Source organism: Lonchura striata, chromosome 2, assembly GCF_046129695.1.
Source record: "Lonchura striata isolate bLonStr1 chromosome 2, bLonStr1.mat, whole genome shotgun sequence".
Taxonomy (NCBI): Eukaryota; Metazoa; Chordata; class Aves; order Passeriformes; family Estrildidae; genus Lonchura; species Lonchura striata.
Window position 1 is genome coordinate 88,930,010 of NC_134604.1, and position 9,941 is coordinate 88,939,950.

At 38.2% G+C, this 9,941-nt stretch overlaps 1 long non-coding RNA gene across 2 annotated transcripts; it reads right to left on the bottom strand.

Moving 5' to 3' along the window:
- Window positions 1-369: 369 nt before the first annotated feature.
- On the bottom strand, window positions 370-4,699 carry LOC144245943 (uncharacterized). 2 transcript variants are annotated; one of them, XR_013339518.1, is made up of 4 exons: window positions 4,407-4,699; window positions 2,840-2,991; window positions 1,496-1,671; window positions 370-686 (listed from the first exon to the last, which is right to left on the bottom strand). It is a non-coding gene; the product is annotated as an uncharacterized LOC144245943 (long non-coding RNA). The 2 variants fall into 2 exon arrangements; XR_013339517.1 differs by lacking the exon at window positions 4,407-4,699 and having other exon boundaries at window positions 2,840-3,234.
- Between the last annotated feature and the right edge of the window lie 5,242 nt (window positions 4,700-9,941).

The window sequence follows — 9,941 nt, forward strand, 5'->3', positions numbered from 1 at the left end:
GAAAGAACTTCATTTGTCTTCATTTAATTTTGGATCTTTACAGTGGAAGAGTACTACAGAAAGATCTAGATAAAATCTTTTATCAGGTGTTGCCACGGTACCAGTATTTTTGTTTTCTTGTTGGAGTTTCTCATGTAAGAAAAACCGCTCTGCTGTGTAAGTTTAAAGCTCACATTCTGTCCTTCATTTTTGCACTTTACATTATAAATCACTTTGTTTACTATAGAGGTAATAGATATCATCGCCTTTGTTCTACCATGAAAGTGTTGATTTTCAAAACACTATATGTTTAAATTATTCTAATTATAACTTAATACTGCTGCAATGACATTTCACATGCAGAAGTTATATCAGCGAAAATCACTTAGGATAACAGGCAGAAATTATTTTTTTTTTCTCTGAGTATTCATAGTACACTGGAAATTGGGAGGTCAGGATTTCTCACAGATAAGACCATCCATTGCTGTGTTTCCCTCTGTGGAGTTACATGCCACATTCCCTTCCTCCCTTATACACTAAAGCAAGAGAAACATTTCCCTCACTCGCAGGGATTCGGTGGTCTTCTTTGTCAGGCACTCATTTTGCTGGTTTTGGTGCTGTACGAGGCAGAAGATATGGGGAATGTCTGGACAGTCAGCACCAAGTGCTTTCTTTAAATGCCAGAGGTGGAGGAGTTCTGGAAAGAGCTGAAAAAATACAAGTAGATTAATTTGCACTTCACAGAAGTTTCTGTTAGAATAGATTCAGAAAGGGATTGAATGAGAGGAAGAGAAGCAAACACGGAGGCAAAGTAATGGCAAAAAAAAAGCATTAAATATTTCCTTTAAATGTAGTCAGAGATGGGGATTATATTTGACCAAACAACCAAATCCTCCACCACAAGTCAAAACTAAGGTTAACTCCACTTTTTTATTTCAATACTTTCAATAGAAAGGACCCAGTCGGTTATTCTCTGTGTGCTAAATAGTGTACTAGCAACACTAATAGACCAAGCAGGTGGTTTTGTGGCATTGTATGAGTGGTATAATATTTTACGGTAAATATAAATAGGATACTCACTCATCTTGTTCAAGTTCCCAATGTACTTTAGAACAAACCAAGTAATTTTGACAGAAAAATGTTGACCAACCCGAGCCTAACAGCATTCACAAAATGAGCTGAATACTGACACAAATCCCATCCATTAAAAAAAAAACTAGTGGTATTACACTGACTTTTACAATTTGAAGGATAAATGTGAGAGATGGAGTAATAAAAGCCATGGAGCTCCTGCTCTTCAAGGATGTCATCCAGAGCTACAAAGGTAATATACCTACTCTTTTTGATTTTCATAAGCTTTGTATAAGTCAAAAATCATTGAAAATTAATAACAGGAAAAAGCATCACTCTGTTTATATTTATTTGGTTATATACATAATAAACTTTAAAAAAAGAAAACAATAGAAAACATTAAAATAGATACAAATACTAAATTAATTCTAGACTTCAAGATTACCTTATTTTCTCTTCCAACATGAGTGATGACTTTTCCAAAACCTTTATTGAAAATATTTCTCTTTCCATCATGGAATTGTGCATCTTGCTTTCTTTTTGCAGCTATTCCTTCTAGAGACATGAATCTTTGGACAAGCAGTTACCAATATCAGAGGGTAGTCTGGAATGTACCACCACCTGGGACACCAAAGGATTACAGATTGCTCTCATGAGAACTGCTGGGTGAGGGTGGTGATGGTGAGTCAGGAAAGTGTCCAGCTAAAGCAGAGTGCCCAGGAGTGCCCCAGGAAACAGAAGCAAGGCCAAACATCTTTCTGCCAAACAGATTTCTGAGCTAACCTGCATTTTCAGAAAGAGCAGATAGACGTTATTCTTACAGTGGATTTCTATTTGAAAATAAAGCAAGCAAAAAGACTAAGATTAGATCCTTATTCTGCATTTCACCAAAGGAGAACTGAGGAAAAGACAGATGGAGTGATTTTCTGGAGCAAGTCGAGCCCCAGGTCGAATTGGATCTCCTGTCTTGTTCAGAGGCTGCCCTTTCCTGACTGTGATGTGGAAGATACACAGCCATTAGCAGGCACCTGCAAAAATGCTCCATCAGTTTTTGCTCAAAGTGACAAAGCCCAGAGGACGATGTCTGTGTTCCCTGCAGGTCTGTAGGGAGCATGATGTAGCTGATGCAATTCCCGGCTCCAGCACACCTGCAAGATCTCATTGATCTGCTGTTCAGTGCTCTGAAAACTCAGAAATCTATTATCAGTGTGAGCATGTGCTTATTGATCAGGTTACCTGCTTCTGCTCCCTGGGTGCTCCTAATTGTACTGGCGTGCACACACACACACACACACGTAAATATTCACACACGTGTGCATAGATACAGGCACACACACATGGGTTAGGGGGATGTGTGTATGATAAAGGCTTTACCTTCTTTTTTTATTTTAGCTTTACAAAACTGCACATAAATAAAAAGAATGGACCTTCCCCGTGAAACGTGAGCACAGAAACGCTCACAAGTGGCCAAGAGCTGCTAAATAATTAATCAATAGAGCAGTGTGGCAGTTTGAAATGTAAATGTGATGGATGAAGGTGTGATGCTTGTCATCAAGCAGAAAATGATGTGACTGGAATGGATAACCCAGAGTACCTGCTAACTGGCAAGAGCTTGGACACAAAGATAAAGTAAAGCCATCAGAAAGCAGACCTGGCAACCCCTAATTCTTGCCTCTGACCCACAATTCACTTTCATGTCTCTGTCCCAGAAGAGATGTTTAAAAAAATGATGAAGAGAGATCTTGGGGTGGGAAAGGGGTGAGAAAAAAACCATCAGAAGAAATGCTACCTGACAAGGCTGCAGGCTACGTTCTTGAGAACACCTTTCTTTTCTTTATGTTCTCCTTCTCCTGTTAAATAAAAATGCGGCTCCTTTTTTCCCTTTCCTTTCTTCCGAAACTCTCCCGAGCCGTTCCTGCAAGTGGTTCTGTGACTCGGGAGCTGACAACAGCCGCATGCAAAGGAACAAAGAATGAGAGTGACAATTCAGAGTGCACGCAGGTGAGAAAGACACCTTTTACTTATCAAACTAGGCTGCAAAAAATGCTCTTTTTACTCAGTGAGCTAGAAATAGCGGTGATCTAACAAGGCACTGATCCAAATTCTTTATTTATGCTGAGATGTAATGCTAACAGGATTTTTAGGTTGACTAGTAGTCTGTGGCCCCTCCGTTCAAGTAAGGAAGCATTCCTCTGATTTGGAAAGAGGAAAATCCATATAATTACTGTATATTATGTGACAGGAAAATGTATGCTGTGATGGTAAAGGGTGACAGAAAATGTCCATCAAAAAATTTGTTTTCAGCTATTTCCTGTGCCAGTCATTGCATTCTCTCTGTGGAGAAACATAACACGATAGAACTCAATTGGTCCAAATTTGAGAGAAATTAACTTCTGTAAAAAATGGGATTTTTTGATCCATTCTTTTCCCCCCTATAAAATTGTGAGCCTGCATGTAGGATTTAAAAGGTCAATGTTTCCTTTTCCCTGAAAAAGAGAAACCTCGTTCTCAGTAAGTACTATTTAGCAGGTTGAGGATTTTTTCCTCTTTTGTTATCAAAAGCACACACTTTACAAAAAGTGAAAAATACCACAATTTTACATTAAATTTTCAAACGCTCCAAATATACATTAGCAGACAACACCCACTAAAAGTGAAAGCTAAATATAGATATATAATAATAGTGCTTTGGCATGCAAAATAGATGTTCTACAATTTCTAAGTCATAAAATATAAATACAAGCATTCTCTTAAAATCTTTTGTGTTTTTTAGGACTTCTACAGATTTGTAGCAGTCTGCAGAAGCAGCAGATCTCCAGGTGAACTGGACAGTGTTTTCATATTTCCTCAAATGACTATTTTTACTTTATTTTTTTCTTGGATCAGGCTTTTAATCTTTATGATACCTTTATAAAAGAGTCATCAAGAAAACATATAAGTATTTCTACACAAAATTTAAAAAAAAAACAGGTTCTTTCCAATTAGTTAATTCCAATTAATTAATTCCAAAAATTAATTCTGGAAGTAGAGAATTACAGTTGGCATTAAAATAAAACCCTAGTTTGCCCAGCTCCATAGTAAATAACTCACATTTTGGCTGGAACAGGTTGCTGATGTAAATCCATTGAAGGGAAATCCTTTCTGTAAGTTGACTACCTGGATAAGCTTTAAGCAAAGTGCCAGCTATCTGTGTATGCAGGGAATCACCATAGTCCAAACAAATATTTCCTCTTCAGAATGACAAAAATGTGGTCTGATTGGTAATTCAGCTTGAATTTCATTTTTGGGGCATTTTAAGTCATGTTTTAAATTATTTATTTCGGAGTTTTCATCTAGCTCATGTCAGAGCCACTTACCTGTATATATTTACTTACAAAGCAGCGACATTCATAATAATTTTTAGTGTTTTTTCACAGGTTCACAAATGCAATATCATCCTAAGCAGGAATCAGACATCAGAATTTGGAAAAATATGAGTGTGCTAGTCTGTGGGATGGAGGAATGATCCTACACTTTACATCTGTTATGTTTTTGACGGGATATGTTTGTAGATTTTACAGTGTTAAAAAGGAATTTGGTCAATGGCTCACAAAGATTGATGCTGAGTATAAGCATTTGCCACATTGCAGTAATGTAGCAATATTTATCACTAGTAGGTCTTCCATTGCCTCATAAACTGCTGTAGAAGTGGAAAAGAGACATTTTAGCACTCTGTTGTCACTAAACTCACAGAAGTCCATTTCTGTACCTCTAGTCTGTCTCATCTACAGAGGGTCTTGCAATAGAAAAATGACAGATTGGGCTGTAAATGTGCATCAGTCATCCCCAGCCTCTGTGAAGGGAAGGCACCTACTCAGGCTGGAGAGAACCGTGATGCCCCCTGTCCTTGTGCCCAGACTGGAGGCCCAGCTCACTGCTGGAGAGGTGCTTACCAGCCTAGCATTAGGAGCAGTGGTTCACTGTGGCAGGGAATGTACAGATACACCAGCAATTAGCCAGTACTTCCAAATATCGTAGAAACAGAGTTTCTTTAAATTTGCTAGGTACATAGAGGAAAGGGACATAAAAATTAGCCTGACAGAGGCAGAGCTAAAAACTAGATCTGTGTCTTAAACTCCAAAGTGGCCTCCAGCAGCTGCCTGCTGAAGAGGAGAAGCTGATAACCTCGTGGCAGTGTCCCATCTCACTGTCCCAGCCTCCAACAATTTGAAGCTTGGACACTTCCCGAGTTAGGAAATTTTGCCTACCTTGCTGTAGCGATGATTGTTTAAATATACAGCCATGACTTGCCCATACAAGCAGGCTTTGTTTCACCCCAAGTGTTATGCCAAACTAGTTATATATCATTGTGAAGAATAACTGCATATCCCCAGAGTTGATTTCCTATGGCACATTTTACTTAGATACTTTCTCAACACCCTCGCAAATATGTCATAGATCTAAAGCACAATCTCCATTTCAAAATGAATGGGTCTGATTACAGGCATATTCATTTTGTAAAAGGTACAAAAGGATACAAATGTGCCTTTCCATCTCCTATAATGTCAAACTAAGACCCTCTTGCCCTTTTATTTCAATCCCCGCAATTTGAAAATATAAAAAATGACTTGATTATATGTTTTTTACCATTAAGTGTATAATTGCTTTTGTGTTTTGACATTTAATTCCTCTTACCAAAATACATGGTAGGAATTAAAAGTCAAATCTTTTATGTATTTGATGTACAGAACCTTACACATATTTCAATAAGAAATATAGAGCAGTGAAACCTCATGGCAGGTACAGCAAAGCCATCTGAAAATGAAGTCAGTATTTATACTGGAAATCTCACTGTGGCCCCAGTTCTGCCCTCCCTTATCTAGGTCAATGGCTTTTGAAATCACTGGAAGGTCTGAATGAGTCAAAACCAAGCAAAACCTGCAGGACTTGACCTTTAAAATCGAGCTGGGATTATACCGTGCCCTCTTGGGCAGATTTTGAGATTACAGTCCAGTCTGAAAATGAGTTCTGAAAGCCATAAGACAGGAGTTGGCCAGGCACTCGAATGTATTGACCTGGTATGGGATGGCAGGAGTAAGGAATACGGATCCCAGAAGGGAGGAACAGGAGCAGCCAGGGCAACAGTGGAGTATCAGTTGGCCCAAGGCCAGCAGGAGGACTTTGATGTTGAGAGAGAAAGTGAACTCTGGGCTGGTGAAAAGGTGTAGCTGTGCACACAATATGTTACCTGTAGGTGTTTCAAATGGGTTTTATCTTCCCTTTGTCTCAACTTTCCCAGTAAGGTTTTCCCACTTCATATATTGTCCTTCCCTCTATTGCATTCTTCCTTCTCTTTCTCACTGTTTTCATATTCCTTCTTCTCCTCTGTTCTCTCTCTCTTTCATTACTTGTGTCCTTTATTTTAATTCTCTCACTCCTTTCTTCCCTATACTTCATGCCAAATTCTCCATCTTTGCCTTAATTTCTGTTCATACTCATTCACAACCTACACTTTGAGATTTCTTCTGACTGTATTTCCTTCCAATGGTCATTCCACTGTGATTTATTCCCATTCACTCAAGTCCCAAAATGACTCAACCCTACAGCCATAGCTGGGATTAGTGCCTTGAGGTTCAGATTTATGGAGTCTAGTACTGTCTGAAAAACTTTTCTGCAATCTGGGAAGCCAACTCTGTCTGGGACATCAGACAAATTGATCTTGGGACTACATGAGCCAGGAATGTTGATGGTAGGCAGTAATTGCAAACAAGAGCTCAGCAATGCTCTTCCCAATGTTGGTATTCTCACTCAAATTCTGTCATGCCTTCTAACAAAAACTGCTGCTCTAAGAGAATATGCTCTTGGAGTAAGACATGTGTTGTCTTTCTCCTTTTCCCAAAGCCAGGGATGCAATTTTCTTTCTTTCACCTCAGGAAAGATGTCATCAACAAAGGTAAAGAACAATATAAAAGGTATCCAGGAAGAGAAGTAAAGGGAGTAGGAAATAGCTGCATCAGGAAGAAGCAAGTCAGAGAGAAGGGATAGGAGCCGGGGGGAGAGAGAGAGAGAGGGAGAGAACTGGTAGTATCTCCACACAACAGTTGTGAGTGTCACCAAATCTCATGGAGACACACTTAGCTCCCCATAATGAAAGCAGCTTGCGTTGCATGGGTGCCAGCCACACAAATGCTGGAAGTTGACTCCCTTTGGCCATCATGTGTTTGCACTTTGCAGGGGAAATGAGAGAGCTTGGGGCTGTTCCAGACCAGCCATGGCTTCCAAGGGACTCTTTTCCATACATCCTCCTCCTGGCAGGACTGTGAGCATGAAAAACTTTTCAGGTCTGTGTTAAAGGTGCATTTAGATGAACACATGTGTGTACATGCACATGCACTTGCACATTTTTTTCTCATCATTGTTTGCACAGGCAAAAATTTAAATTTAAAAATGAGAAGGGAACGGAAAATCCACAAGTAAATCACATAATTGGCTCAAGCCCATACATTCAGAAAGGCAGAAGATGTGCAACGTAGAACAGACTTACTACAAAAAAATGGATCTCATTTTTGTTAAAGGAGTTACTGCAAGTAATAGAAGTCATTGATTTATACCTACATCATCCAGTCTTTGAAGAAGTCTCTTGATAGAAGTTTAAGATCAGCCATCCTGAATATCTTGAGTATGGTCATATGAGTAGCTATTTTACCCACAACTGGGTGTCATTTGAATATTCTGAATTTTTGAAAAATTTTTATCTTCCCAATTGACCTGTTTCTCAGTAGCCATCAACTCAAGGAGATGCTTCACAGTTAAAAATTTTTATTCTTTTATGATCATGCAATTCTGAATTTGGGAGGTGCAAGACAGGTGCAAATTATCACTTTCTTGCAGCTTTTGCCTGCTGACCAACGTCTTCAATAGGTCACCTGGCATGGTACAGTATTTAAACAGACTTGCATCCAAACAAGAGTAATTACTCATGCTACTCATAAGGGCTTCTCTGTTCACACCAGTCATCAAATGGTTTTGGGGTCATTCACAATGACCTTTTAAATATTTTTTTACGGCAATAATGTCAAGCAACTGCAGAATTTACTGCTGCTTAGCCTGAAAATGAACTATTTCTCAGAATAGGGAACTAGGGGAAGATGTTTTCACTCAGCTGGAAGTTTTATGGGGCAGATTTCATCCATAATCCAGAATTAAATGTCAGGTCCCTTGAGATCTTGAGACTCAGTGAATGTTCAGCCCCAGAAATCAGGTGATGAACCAGAACTTCAGATGCTCAGAAACCAAACACTTTGTGCTTCAGAGAGATTTGGGTTGGTTTTATTTTTTCTCCATTTTTTTCTTTTTTTCTTTAATTTTGATGGATGATGTTTTGTTCTGCAGTGAGTTTTAATGCGTGTAGCTGTGGAACATTTTCAATTGTCGCAAACAACAACAACAAAAAGCAATATTTCAATATTTCTCAAGAAAAGGCTTCAAAGGTTTCAGATCTTTTTAAAATGTTTCTGCTTTATTTTGACGTGGCATAAAAGTTTTGTATGCAGTCTCGCATCCGCTATTGTGACAGCTGTATTTAATGAGTGCAAAATGATCAGAAAAACATCCCTTTCTGTGGGTTGCCATTGCCAGCAGATGACAGGAGAGAGGCAGTACTGTAATAACAGAAGCGATGAAGTAGTTCATATTACTACTGATGAGGTATTTCTAGCTCAAACACCTAGGTATGCCTTTTGAAAATAATGCATTGGTCACATTACCTGATCATTTTATCAGATTTTGTTTCCAAGTGCATTTGAAGTAAAATTGTGCATTCTTAGCCTCAGGTCATGAAGTACTTGGTTGCGACATATTATTCCGGGACAACAAAGTTAGTTTCCATAAGATGAAGAGGGAAAAGTCCTAGTCTTGTCTATAAATTCTGGCCTTTTCATCAAACTAATACTAAGCATGAAATGCAGATCCACAGATATGCTAGAAATGAAACATTGCACAATACGTTTGATTTCTATTTTATATGCATATTTATTATCAGACTATTTTAGTCCGAACTGGAGAGAGTATAAAAATAAATCTAAATGGATTTGAAAGCCAGGATATTTCTTTTTTCAAAGCGTCGTCGTTCCTGACTTCCTCTGGTGACTGTTAGCTTATCATGCCTTTGTACAGGAGATCTAAGTATTTTATTCTCTCTTGTGTCTCCATATGGTACCATTTCGCAGATAGTCTTCCTTTGGTCACAAGATGACAGTGAGAATGGATTGTCAAACTGGACCACTATGACAATTTACTCTGAGGGAGAAAATCCTGTGGGTGTTTAGAAGCCTTACTGTAAGTTATATTTGATTAACTTATCCTACTACTGACAAATAATTAGGTCAGCAATTAATTTCAAAATGCAAATGTGCTACAAGCCTTCATATTTTAAGAAATTCCCTTTGTCTTTAGTTTCTACTTGTGTTAAAGTCTTAATGGATTTAGCTGAATGAAGAAACAAAATTATGTTTTCTAATGCTTTATTTACTTGGTTCAGTTGGACTTTTTCAGCAAATATTGACAGCAAATGTTTGTTCAGAAATGATGTGGAATGGAAATTAATGGAGTAAAAAAACAGAAGACTAATTATGAACCACTCATTATATATATATATATATATACATATATATATTCACATTTTTGCTACAAAATATCTATCTACCTTCATGAAATAGGAACAGAAAGACAAGCAAGAGGGTCAGGAAGAGATCATTGTGGCAAAATCATTAGTACCTGCTTAAGCAGTCTAAGAAACCAGGGTACACCAGAAAAAAAAAATCCCATACCTAACACTGATACAAGTGTGTATCAAAGAAACCTATCTACCAGCCTATCTCAGGGACTTTATTATTAAACAAACACAGATTAAA